General features: G+C 42.6%; 1 protein-coding gene across 1 annotated transcript in view; it reads left to right on the top strand.

Annotated features, from left to right (window-relative positions):
- Positions 1 to 5847: 5847 nt before the first annotated feature.
- lamb2l (laminin, beta 2-like) overlaps positions 5848 to 14474 on the top strand; it is a 44303-nt gene continuing 35676 nt past the window's right edge. The window contains exon 1 of the mRNA XM_062563201.1: positions 5848 to 5944. The gene's annotated coding sequence lies outside the window, so the exon portion shown is untranslated. The remainder of the gene's footprint in view (positions 5945 to 14474) is intronic.

Genomic DNA, 14474 nt, shown 5'->3' with positions numbered 1-14474 from the left:
ATCATGCTGCCTCAGGGGGGGGGGGGGGGGGGGATTTATAAATGTCTATATGCAGCGTATATTCTTTCATTTTGTGGTTGATTTCATTGTAATTATTCTATATTCACATACTCTGTCACAGCAGCTGTTTTTGTAGACTGCACAAAAATATGCTCTTACACCATTCTAAAGAGAATCAATCAGATAGGTCAAGTTGGACAAAGGTCTTACTGGCGGGACAATTCTGTGCACCCCTGGCTCACCTGAAACACGCCTATTCTCTACCTGTAAAGGTATGCCGAAATAAGCCTTCCATCCAACTGCAATCACCTCCATTGTTTCTTTGTTGAAATACAGATTTGGTGGAGTGCCCATATTCTTAATAATAGAAAAATACCATACCTCTATGGAAATGCGGTTTCAACTGCTAATATTTAGACATTGTTTTTGTTTGGTACTGTCACATGAGTCACACTGCACTGCTAAAAAAGATGGAGTGCTCGTATGAGGCTAGAAACCCACCAAACACAGCAAGGCGGGTAAAGCTGCTGGCCTCCATTCATTTCTAAGAGAAGCACTAAATCCTTCTTGGGGAACGTAATAAACTGGACATTGATGGTGTTTGTCTGGGCAGAGGTTAAGTGGTAACAAGAACAAGTCTAACTTCATTTGCGTTCACTAACAAATGATAGCACTTAAATTGTACTTATAATGGCACTTTTCTATAACATGTTTTGTAACTGCTTATTTGATGAAAAATGTACTTTCTTGTTACTTGTTCTTCTGAGTTTGTATCTAAGTGGAAATGCACGTACGTCGCTTTGGATAAAAGGGTCAGCTAAATGACATGTAATGTAATGTTCATATCCTCAAAAGTTCTACTGCATTGAATAAAAACCTCTGAGACATAATGTTTTGTCTTCAACATTTTGTCATCTGATAACTGCAGACGCTTTTGTCCTCCAATGACTCCCATTACAACGCAAACACAAATACTGTACATCCATGCATAGTATTGGCGCAGAAACATGCAGCGAGAGGAGGGAGTAGGGGTCAAGCTTGGCTTCACGAGAGAAAGACAGACGGACAGCGCCGCCACTGTGTCCTATGGACGCTGTCTCACCATTTGTCTCTTCTTCATTTGTACTTCACTTGTCCCTCCTTGCTTTTACTTCGCCTCAGATTGGCCTTTCATTTGAATTAGTTGAAGACCAAACGCCCGAAAATGGCATGAGTCATTGTCCTTCATTATTGACAGCTTGCAGAAAATGGTATGTCCATGTTGTCTAATAACACACTTGTGTTCTGTTGTGTCAAGCCAATCATTATATTTTAAAGTTAAAGCTTGTTGCAAAGGCCGAGTCAATCAATACTTGTCTCTTTAATTTATTGTTGCTTGATAGCAAAGAAGGGCAACAATGGTTTAATTCTTTCTACCACCAGGTGACACTGTAAAGGAGGTAATCCTCAAGAGCTGAGTGAACAGAGCGGGAGAGTAAGGCTGGCAACTACTAAATGTACCATGCTATGCTACTATGCTAGCTGCTAAGAGCTTTTGTTTTATTGTATGTGCAGCCTCCTGAAGTAAACAACGCATCCCCCCACATGACAAAACAGAGTTTCTGGGACTGGTAAGATCATTAAAAGTTTATTTGTTGTGTAACTCAGCATCCTGCCAAGGCAAATACTACTTAGTACTTCACTCAGGTGCAGCAGGTGGCACTTCTTTGTAACAAAGAAGCAAAGCAAAATTCTTAGAGCTAATTTTCCGGTGTTAGGCAAAAGTGTTGAAGTGCCGAGTTAAAATCACACTGCAAAAAGTTGATTCAACTGTTACAGAGTGAATTGTACGAAAGAGCTCGAGTCATTATCCAGTGTCAAGATCAGATACATTAATTGATCAAATGAACTCTTTGATAAGTTTAAAATGTAACTGTACAGTGTCACACTTGTTGGTCTTGGGTTTAACTCTGTGTACTGTGGTGCATGGATTGGTGAGGGTGTGCCGCGGACCATGAGGTTGGTGGTTCTAGCCCAGGCCAATCCATGTACCATGTCAAAGTGTTCTTAGCAAGACACCTAACTCCTAATTGCTCCTGGCCAAAATGTAAAAACCATGGGTTAAAAATTCAATGTAAGCTTTTGATAAAAGCAGTTAAATGACATGTAATGTATTTAACACTGAGCAGATTCACTTATTCTGAGTTAAATTGTTAACACTTAGTTGAGTGTTGATTTAACACTGACAAGATTGGGACAATATAAACACCAGCTCAGAGTTCAAATTGAATCTCAGAGTCAATTTAACCGATATCAGAAATTTGCTGTGTACATACATTTACTCAATACATACAAAATCTGCCCAACAGCTGGATGCCAAATCTTCAATAAAAACTGTTTGGAAAAGAAGGTACTTAGTGCTGAGCAGGAAGACCTGAAGACGTGGACATGGAGCAGGGGTCACGGTAGACACGCCAGGCAAAGGCGCTGGGAGGGAAATCGTGTTGAATGGCAGGAACAATTTTAGCAGGAACATGGCATAAAGAACCAAAGGACATTTTAAAGCTAATCTTGAAGAAGCGAGGGATGAACAAAATTGTACCTTCAATTTGTTTTAAAGGGTCATTGTGAATCATCTAGTTAAAGACATGCGAATTATGCTGGATATGTCACGACTGAGAAAAACATAACAAAGTTATGTAATATTCTTCATTAGAGTGTAGGCAGGGGCCATTGTAAAGATCAGGATTCACCAACCCATGTCCAATGTTGATTATAAACTGGCCCTCAGCCTAAAATGTTAGTCCTACACAAAACAACGGAAGTTCCTGCTTTAGCTTCCAGGACTGGTCGGGATGCAGTGAAGGCCTCGTGTTGCCTTCCGGGTGTTGGAAAACTCCAATTTGACCAATCAAGGCTGTAGCTTTATCACTCTGTGTCTCTCTCGGTGACATCCAGTTGTCACGGTAGTGACCAGTGCTGTGAAACAAAGGGAAGGGTTGGAGGTTTTAAAATTTTCACCTTCGTGCAAAGAATAAACAGAAGTTCGCTAAAAATCATGGAAAACACGTAGTGCAGTGATAGGCTGATACGTTTAGTGAATACATGCCTGTGAACGGGAGGATCATTATTTTACTTTTCATGATCCTTTTTTAATATAAGATACCATTAACAGTAGAAAATGAAACCTGAAGACAACAGCAACCCCATAAAGTTACAATTTGGTACACAAAGATAGTAAACAAAATCTTTGTAACATCTTCATTTAAGCACAAGTTTACATTTCTAAATAATGATAGAATATAATGGATCCAGTATTGGCTTCAAATAAAACAATTGCATTTGAAATTTACAAACAAATTATGGGTGATTTAAAAAAGGGTTTGATTTTTGTGTTACTTTGAGCACTTTTCCATTACATGCTGAAGCAGACAAGCACTTTACAGGTCCACTTTAGAAACATTTAGGAGAATGTCTTGGCTGAAATGGAAAATCATATCCATAAATATGTTTCCATTTTGTGTCCCTATTGGCCCCCTATTCATTGTGTTTACATTGCCTCCTTCAAATCTACCGTGTTTGAAAGAGGTGTAATATGGTGGAGCAGTCTTGGAAAGGAAGCAGTGTGCGGAGGGGTACCACTAGATGGAACTAAATCCTACACACTTCCCCCTTAAGGGTCTGATTTTTAACCTGATTCATCTTGATCTACCTTTGGTATTCCCAGTGTTAACAGTGTGCAGGGTTAAAGATGGTGCAAATCCCTCACCACTGGGGAATTTGATGCGTAAACATCAACTCAGGCTACAGATTTCGGCCAGCTGGCAGCCTGTCAAACCCAAATGAACTGAAGCACACAAGAAACATTTTAAACCACAATACTTCATATATATAATACAGTAATTTAATGTAAATACACGTGTCTTTTCTCTGAGACTGACATTGGGTAACATGTCAAACTTATAGGACCTTAAGATGAGAGCATGTGCACACAAACTTGCACACACCCGCAGAATGAAAAACAGAAGTTGTTCATTTTCGCTTTCTGAGCATAGGTAGCAATCAGGCAGAACACCTCCTCCAGGTGTTTTCCTGTCCAAAGAGTAGAACTGAACAAATTACAGCCTTCGCTTGCAATCTGAACTCTCCTGGTCTCTGCTGTCCTGTCACAGGTTTTTATTGCATTCCATCAATTGGCGACTCCCTCTCTTTCTCCTTTCTTTGTTTCTTTCTTTGAAACATTGCTTATTTTTGGGATTTCCTGATCACTGTCCTTGGTGCTCACGAATACACCACTGGACAACAGGCCTCTATTCACCTGAAGATGTGCAGGTCCGTCCTGTACATGCTGTTTACTTTCATGTTTGTATTAAAGAAGAATTGTGTTGATAATTATGGATTCCAACCATTCCTGGGCTTCACCTTGCACAACCTGCCCCGGCTCCTGACAGTGAGCTTGGGAGCTACTCCTCTGTTTCTCTTTTTCTGCCTCACATTCTGCCTCTTTTCACATTGGCTCAACCCAGTCCCTGTGTGCAAAAACATTATTAACCCCTAGTGATCCCCTTTTGGCTCCAGACAACATTTTCTCATTTCATTAACATCTTAGCATTGGTATCATGCTCAAAGATTACTGCCAGACCTTGACACGCACACGTACACACACACGTACACACACACACACACACACACACACACATGGACCTCTTGTAAAGGAGGCTGTCTTTGTGTTAGGGCGGCTGCTGGTTGGGGATATGCGATATGTTCCAGTTCACTTGGCTGGCACCATATAATGAGCTTGGCGATGGAGATTGTCATCATCTCCTGATAATTTCCATGGTACAAATCCTGTCAGTGATGAGTTCTCTCACTATCCTCCCCCTGTGAAGCGAAACAGGGCGGCATTACATTTGACCATATATTCCAGTGTTTCTTTACCATTATAACAGGTCCCTGGAAAAAAATGTGCATTTAAAAAGAAATTATAAAAAAATGTTTTTGAAAGGAAATTAAAATATTTTTGTTGTTATTTTTCCACGCACGGCAGTTCCACACTGACATTAACACGTCGCGAAAAAGAGGAATCCAAAAAAATAGACAAATAGACTAATTAGGGGATTCTCGGGAGCCTCGGTTTGGCCTATAAATCCTTCTATGAAGAGTAAAAACAAGAATTAAATAGGGATCCAAGTTTGAAAGAAAACAGGAGGCCCAAGGCACAACTTTTAGACATCTGAGTTCAGGTTACAGAGATATATGTCATCTTGGATTACAGTGCTTTTCTCTATGTGGGGCCTTGAGCAATTCATTTCCTCATAATGTCAAATGTTCCTTATATACATCCTCACAAGCTGTTAACATACAAGGCCACAAAGTGAGCACACCGAGTAGTCAGTGTTAACGTCAGTATTCAGTATAGGCAAGTCAATTCATGTCTACTGTCATCGTTTGAAAGATAAGGCAGATTGATCATTTCAAATGAATCTATAGAAATGACTGATGGCTGGGTTCCATTTCACTGGTTGGGTTCAGGATCCTGGTGCTGATCCCTCATTAAACCTTTCCACAAGTCAGCATGAAGTGCAGCTCAAGTTTAAGTTCACCACCTTGAACAACGTCTTTCTTCTAACATTATCAGAGCAGCTCGACGATCATGAGTCACAGAGTAAATCTTTAACCCGGCGGTGATAGCGATGGGTGGGGTCCCGCCGCGGAGAGGGGACCGACCCGCTCCTGGAGCTCCACCTCCTCGCACCGGGTTGAACCCTGTACCTGTAGCAGGCGGGGAAGCCTCTGCGCGACCCGCGGGTGAGTGTGTGTGTGTGTGTGTGGGGGGGGGGGGGGGGGGGTGGGTGCGCGCGTGAGTGAGTGGGTGAGAGAGAGAGAGAGAGAGAGAAAAAAGAGGAAAGTTCCTGTGTGCGGGGGACAGAGGCAGGGAGAGAGGTCGCAGTAATCTACCGAGCAGGTGAGCGCTCCATCTTCTCCTTCCGTCTTTACTAACATGTCCGTGAAGACTTCTCGTAACGCGAGTGTCACTATTGTACAGTAAATGTCTGCCGGATACCTGCAGAGCGGTTTGAACCATATCACACTGTAATATCTCTATTAGGACGTACAAGTGTTAATGTGTCAATAGTAACGTTAATTGATCTTTTTCGTGAACATGTTCATGTGGTTCATTAGTGTTAGCGAGTTACTATGAGGGGCCGTTCAAGACATTATTCATTCTGGTACTCTCACATACATATATTCTCACTCTTATATACATACATTCTCCTTTCACATACATATATTCTCACTCTCATATACATACATTCTCCTTTCACATACATATATTCTCACTCTTATATACATACATTCTCCTTTTACATACATATATTCTCACTCTCATATACATACATTCTCCTTTCACATACATATATTCTCACTCTCATATACATACATTCTCCTTTCACATACATATATTCTCACTCTCACAAACAAATGTATGTATGTGTAAAGAAAATATATGTCTGTAAGAGAAGAATGTATGTGTGTATGAGGAGAATGTATGTGTGTATGAGGAGAATGTATGTGTGTATGAGGAGAATGTATGTGTGTATGAGGAGTATGTATGTGTGTATGAGGAGAATGTATGTGTGTATGAGCGAAAGTATAGTGGAAACGGAAGGCGTATAGTGGAAACGGAAGGCAGAACATTTCTCGCGCTGTGATTGGCTGTCAACCTACCCTGTGATTGGCTGAGAAACTCGAGGCGGGTCATGTTCAGGTCGCGATCAGCATGGACGGAGATGAGACCGCTTTGCAGCAAGCCATTGGAGTTTTGAGAACTATTTTAACATCCTCTCAGAGATGGGGACTCGAGTTTGAGACTCGGACTCGAGTGCGACTCGAGTCGCAGACTCGGTGACTTCCGACTCGACTTGAGACTCGTCCTCGAAAGACTTCAGACTCGACTCGGACTCGAGCTTTGGGACTCGTGAACAATGTTTAATTTTAGGAAACATCTGAGGACCTCGCTATACCGCTCCCTCCGTTACCTGCCTACGTAACACGTACATTGACATATATTGATGGCTGCGCACGCGCGGCCACACACGAGAAAGATGTCGAATACACCGGCCGCTGCTGTGCTATTCGTCGTGATCTTTGGTTACAAAACCTTTCAACAAGACGGCAACAAAAGAACCGCGCAATGTAAAATATGCCGCTGGCGGTCCGCTGATGGTTCGCTGACGTCGGGACGTATGCGCTCCAGCGGCGGACCGTTTACTCTGCGATCTCCTTAAACTGTTTCTGCTCTGCTCACTGAAGAAAAACAATACGTGGACAAGAGCAGCGAGTGTAGTCACCTACTGCTGCTAATACATCCCGTCGGACCAGGATTATTTATTTATATCCGTTAATGAACTTTTCTCCTCTCGTTACCCTGGTAACCGCTGTCATTACAGACGGTTGCGTCGATTCTTACTGTGAAAATCTACGTACTTCCGGTTTAGCGGCTACGCTTCGTATTTTCATTTTATGGGAAAAACCACAAAAAATTAGAGTGATTGGTATCGTTTTTTTACGGTAAAAGGGACGATATAAGAGCCACCAAAAACCTGTCTTGGCTCACCCTGAACCAAAAGGTTTTCTTGCCACTGACGATGTGGAATTTTATGACAAGTAGTGAAATCAGCAGCAGCTCTTTACACCTCGGTTGGCCGACGGCGTAGCGCCGCCGTCTTATACAGTGTTGCTGCTTTGCTCGACTGCATGAGTTCGAATCCAGGTTGCGGCGATCTTTTAATAAACGTATGTTCTTTTATTTCTTTCTTTATACGTGGCAGTGATGTAGTGCTCACTTATACAATCGTAATCGCTGCATTGGATATGGGATGCATTTTGAACATTTTCAGCAATATGTTTGCGAATGTGTGACGGATCAGGTGACCGAGGCAGACAACATCTGCCGCTGTCGGGGCAAAACAAACACGCACGCGTAGCCAAACCAGTAGTTTCAAAAACCACTAGGCACGTAACACCGGTTTGGTCTGGTTGTCTCGTTTCACTTTCTGCCGTGCTGTGAACAACGTTAGGTGCAGATGAGCATGCCCTTTGTTGCTCAATAGAAGAAATTGTATCAGAGGATGTTAAAATAGTTCTCAAAACTCCAATGGCTTGCTGCAAAGCGGTCATATCTCCGTCCATGCTGATCGCGACCTGAACATGACCCGCCTCGAGTTTCTCAGCCAATCACAGGGTAGGTTGACAGCCAATCACAGCGCGAGAAATGTTCTGCCTTCCGTTTCCACTATACGCCTTCCGTTTCCACTATACTTTCGCTCATACACACATACATTCTCCTCATACACACATACATACTCCTCATACACACATACATTCTCCTCATACACACATACATTCTCCTCATACACACATACATTCTCCTCATACACACATACATTCTTCTCTTACAGACATATATTTTCTTTACACATACATACATTTGTTTGTGAGAGTGAGAATATATGTATGTGAAAGGAGAATGTATGTATATGAGAGTGAGAATATATGTATGTGAGAGTGAGAATATATGTATATGAGAGTGAGAATATATGTATGTGAGAGTGAGAATATATGTATATGAGAGTGAGAATATATGTATGTGAGAGTGAGAATATATGTATATGAGAGTGAGAATATATGTATGTGAGAGTACCAGAATGAATAATGTCTTGAACGGCCCCTCATAAGTTACACTGCGGTCATGTGCACCGAGCAGCAGCCTGAAATGAAATGCACCTCCATTCACGGTGTTACGGTACGGGGGCTTGTACAGCCCGAAAGGCACGCAGATGGACCCATATTAAAGCAATAATTTGTCCTAAGTTATATATATATATATATATATAGACACAAATATACATTTGTTTGTTTGCTTTTGTATTGTATTTTTATTTATTTATTACAAATTCTTTTCAAGCAGATCCTTAAAAGGCTTTTCAACTGGATTATTGTTCAAAAGAACCTCTTCTATATATTTTTTCATGGCATTTACTGTACAGTTTTTGAGGATATTTTGAGCAAAGTCAAGTTTTAAACTTTTTAAAAAGCATATCCTTAAAAGGTTATATTCCAAATCCACTGGACGGTTGTTCCTCTTCTATTCTGTATTTTATGATTTTGAACTGTACAGTTTTGGAGGAAATGAAAGGTAAAGTCAGCTCAGTGGGTCCCTTCAGTGCAGACTTTGGGATGCCCGGTGGGGTGTGGGGGCCCCTGTTGGGCACGTCCTCCTCTTTGAGCGGACTTTCCCCTTAACCTTCGGGGGCCGAAGTGGGGGCTGGCCTGGGTTATGGTGGGACGCTCTTCCGTTGCGACAAGGATCCCTGCAGTAGTGGCAAGCAAAGAGGGATGGACGCTGTGCCAGTTGGATGTGGTCGTACAGAAAAGCGCTTGGGCGGTGTTGCTTGTGGGCCTGATTCCTTCTGGTTTTTGAGGCTCAGCCCTCAGAAGGCGTGAGGCTGGTGACGGCCCCGTCGCGACTGTGTCCGGTCGTCTCCGAGTTGTTTATTTTGGAAATGCAGTCCAAAGTGGGTTTGTAAACTGCATCTAAGGCTAAATACTTGCAGGGGACCGATAGGGGACAATATTTTGCGGGCCTTTCTTGAAGGTGTAGCGGATAAACACAACAAAATAACCGGCCTGACCGGGGGGAGTGTAGTTGCGCGCTAGTGGGTGAGGGTACAGGGAAGATGGTGAACTTTGTCTGGGCAGAGCGAAGTCAAAGGAAACTCTGGTAGAGGCCTGATGTGCAACGGTCGTCCGAGCTGAATGGATAAAAACTAGATAGATAGATAATAAAACTAGAGGCCTTGTCGCTGAAACAATCTGAACCTTTTCCCAAACTTTAAATGGGTAAGAAGCCCGGCTTTGTTGGCTTGGAGCCGGGCGAGTAATGCGAGCGGCCTAGTGAGACACTTTTGGTTAGCAGAATTGGAGCTGTGGGATCAGTGGAACGCCGGGTTAAGGTGTCCGATGCCAACGCTCATCAGACCCCAGAAAAGGTGTTGGACGATATAGACAGCAGGACAGTGGCCATTGAAGTCGGATTCCACCCTGAAAATGGATGGCGCTGGATCGCCAGGCCCATACCCGGCCGTCACGGGCAGCAGCGGCGAGTAGGAGGGCCACCAGTGTTTCCAAAAGGTTTACAACTTGGGGGGCACCCCCCTATTAAAATGGTTGGGGAAACCCTGGGCAATTTCTTAGTTGAATACGAAAGTGTTTTTTTGTCTACTTTTGACTGGTACTGATTTCTATATACAGTATGTATGTATGAATATATGTACATACATATTTGAAGTGTCGATTACCAAAATGTTGTCTCTATTTATAACTGAGGTTGCAAGAGCTGAAAGTGGGAGACTTCATAGATGTTTGTTGTTTTTTGTGGACCCGCTCGGCCACTGACACCAGTGGGTTGCTCATTGCTGGGAGGCAGAATTCTGACACTATTGCACAAATTCCAACCAGATTATCCTGCAGCAGATTAATGCAGGGCAGAGCTAAGATTCACCAGCGAAAAGGATTTCTATGAAATGTTTTGGCTGGTGCAGGTGAACAATAGGGGTTTGTGGTTTGTTAAACACGCGTTCCCACAGGCTCACGATCCCTTGTAGGTTGTTCTTAGAAATGTTGAACGCAATCATTTCCCCCCTAAATTCAAGGATGTCATATTGTTATGTTTGTTCTATTCACTCGTTAGGGTATTTAGATGTGTGTGTGTTTGGAGGTGAATGTTCCCATGGCTCTTAGTCTTGCTTTAATCAGCTCAAGGACCTGGCCTCTCGCCCTACTGCGGAGATCAACTCTAACCTGGGAGGTTAAGAGGATCTACGAGTCGCTGCGGCTGGTAGTTCTGCCGTGTGGGTGGTGCCTGTGTATATTGGCCTTGAACTTTTTTTTCGTTTGCAAACATTATAGAAACAGAATAAAAAGCTGTTTGGCAGGAGGTTGGTGGTGAGATTTAAAGGCCATTAAAACTCTACAATAAAGTAACTTTAATAGAAACCATTTCAGGCATGGGTATGATGAATTAGCATTGTTTGAAATGGACTGAAGAAGACCAGTGAGCCTTGGAAGGTGTGTGTGGAGAGGAGTGGACGAGTGTGGACCATTTGGCGTGATGACATTTTGAATTCTCATTTAGCCACTTATGAGCTTTTCTTTTTTAAAAGCGTAAAAGCTTTCAGATGTCAAAGTGCGGTATCATTGATATAATTTGAAATCAATAGAATGCTTTAAACCTAAGACTATTCAAAAAACGATAGGAAAGAAAAGGAGACCCAACAAAAAGGGGACTCAAATGCTCATTTCTGGGTTTAAGACTTTAAGGAATGCTTTTGTCCACTGTGGCCGCCAAAATCCACACAAAAGTTCCACGTAGTAGCTTATAATTGTTGCACAATACGACCAGGGATGCGATCTAAAAGGGTTAAAAGGGTAGTTTTCATTTGGTCTCAACTTCAACTTTGATCTCTGTCTCTGGAGATTTGGGCTGAGCAGGGGGCCACAGGTGGGGGCCACGTTGGAGTGTGTGTGCCTCTGTGCTTGGATCTGCTGTACATCAGGAGGCCTCTCCAAAGATTCGTCTCTGCCATTGGCACCTCACTCTCTCTGTCTGTCTGTCTGTCTGTCTGTCTGTCTGTCTGTCTGTCTCTCTCTCTCTCTCTCTCTCTCTCTCTCTCTCTCTCTCTCTTCGTGTGTCTTTGATATCGGAGCCTCTGTCGGGGTCTGTGCACACCGAGGCGTTTCTAATCATGTCCCCTGATACAAATCAACCCCTTGTTTGTAGCACAATGACGAGATGGACAGATTACCTCTACGCCCCTTTTTCATGTCTGTCTCTTCTTCCTGTCTGTAGTTTATGTTTGGGGAATTGTCAAGCTTATTTAACTCAGAACAAGTATATCCACAGCAAGATTATCTTTTGTTTAATTCATTTATACAATTAAGTGTTAATTGAAGTTTTTAGTATCCATTCATAAGGCTTATATATTTGATATTTCTGTCATAAATATTACAACAACAGTCAGTTATCATCATTGTAAAACATTTTTCTGTCGCTTGACCAGACAGTTAATAGTATTGATGACTCAAAAACATTGAGTAATTTCTTTATTAATTGATGATGTTTATTTGCTTTTATTTTTCCATCTATTGTCTTGTTTCAGTGCAGGGATGTAAATAATTTAAAACGTATAATAAGGCAGTGCATTGGAAATGTTGAGGAAACTCAAATATATCTCGTTTAACTGAAAAAAAAGCACTGCAGGTAGAGAATGTCCTTCCAGACAAATGCAGTGAATCACAACACAACAGGAAATGTATTTTTTCTTTGTCTGCCAGTCTAGTGAGCTGCAATCATCGTCAATTACCTCTCAGGACGTAAAACTTTAGGTGTGTCTTTTCCCCTTTCCGCCCCACACACACGCGCACACACACACACATGCACTAACACAGACACACACACACACACACACACACACAGAGGAGTGGGGTGGGTTTAAAGCTGGAAACGACTAATGGCATGCGAATCACACCACAGATTGTTTTATTAATAACAGGAAATGCAATTTCCTTGTGTGTTCTTTACAGAAGGAGTGGATCAAATGTCCCGCCTGAACATTAGCAGGAAACCCCTCCGATCACTGACCGGCCCTGTCTGCCTTTTTCGATTACGTGACAAATTCACCTTGTACGAGTGTCACTGTTAAACTTTCATCATCTGAAGAGAGTGGGGCCTCAGGTGAACCTGATCTCAACTTTAGTGACCTCCTCACTGAACCACAAATCTCTGTAGGGCCTTGCTCACCTGCACCTCTCGCCTCCTGGCGCTCTGGGTTACTAGTACCAACATGTACGTGGTGATTGGATCGGTTGCTGTGTCTGAGCTGAATGAAATTACCTTAAATGCTCCTTGCCAGCTGCGCTCTCGTCATGTCCCCGCAAGAGCTTTTTGTCGCTCTCTTGGGTGTATCCCTCTGCGTTGAGTTAAAGAATCATCTATTTCGTTGGGTTGCATAGAGGAGGGAATAACACAGCAACAGAAACTGCTCGGGTTGTGTAAAAAAAAAAAGGATCCACACACACGACATCCATTGTTTGTGTGTACACAAGTAAGTGGATCTCCTACTGAGGGGTTTAACTCTCTCTGTAAACTGGAAATAGATCATTATCTTTGAGGGTAGAAATGAGTTAAATATCCAGCCAGTATTATGAGATTTCCTTTGGCACCACGGGTGATTATGTGACGATGGATGTAGTGGATTAGGACGATGTTTGAAGGGAAGCCGTTTCCTTGTTTGACACTATGGTTATGGCGCCAGTCTTATCTTTTCCCGTTATAATTGCCGCGCTTGACTGTCGCGAACCACCAGTTGAGAATCACTGCTGTAGAGTATCAAAATAATTGATGATTAATGATGTCTCTGAAAAACGAATAAAAGAGGTGAACATCGGCAGCTCGTGCAAGAAAAGCTTGCCGATGTGTCTTAAAGGCACAAGAACACAAGAAAACAGGCGGGAACTTGTCGACAAACCTGCAATTAGTTCAGCTGCTAGAATAATGCAATTTACATATGCTACTGCTACAAGTCGTAGCTGAATGAGACGTGTTGTCATCTAGCCTCTTGAGGCTGATTAATCCCAACAGCCGAGACTTGACGACGTGTGGAAGGAAGTGAGATTAAAAAATGAAGCCTCACAAAGCAGCACTGATTTATGTCATCTCGCTTTGAGTTGATAGTGTAACTGTCCTGTCTCCAACTGAAATGTCTCCAATCCACAGTGCGCTACTTTCTCTGTGTTGAATGCTGCAGTAGGTTGTTTTGTGTGACGTCCAAAGGTTGCTTTCTAACCAGCAACCTTGTTGTATTTGATAACCTGAGATCCCCTCGGTTATATCCTTCAGTGGTACTGCATGGAACGAGTAAGGGATTTAAAGCTTCTTTGCTCGAGGCCAACTAAATGAATCTTTATTGGCCCCTTTGTCGGTGAGTTTCTTTGATTCTTTTACTAATGATCTGTGTGGTTGTCTACTGTAAATCCCTAGCAGATTTATATCTCCCTGACTGTGGTGCAGGTAGCAGCAGCTCTAAATGGTGAGTCACCTGCCTGTGTGAGGGAAGCAAACTCCATGACCTCATCTGAATGATCTGATCCCATTCCAAGCCTGGCCTACTTAAACGGCACAGTTTCAAGCTGCAGTGTACAGAGAGGTGCACTAATGAGTCCTAAAACCTGGAAGTTGTCTCCAAGTAAATGATTTTTCTCTCAATAGGTTTTTGCTAAGATGGCTGAAATAATAAGGTTTGTAGTTAACACAAACTCAAGAGATTAGTCCACTCTCACTGTCTTGATGTGTACTGTCAAGCCACAATAGTGTAGTTCCAGGTGGTAACCATCGGTTCTGAGAAGGGTATCTCATGAGGAAGAGATCAGTAAAC

The sequence above is a fragment of the Pungitius pungitius genome, chromosome 1 (assembly GCF_949316345.1).
Source record: "Pungitius pungitius chromosome 1, fPunPun2.1, whole genome shotgun sequence".
NCBI lineage: Eukaryota > Metazoa > Chordata > Actinopteri > Perciformes > Gasterosteidae > Pungitius > Pungitius pungitius.
This window is presented reverse-complemented; position numbering and strand designations above follow the sequence as displayed.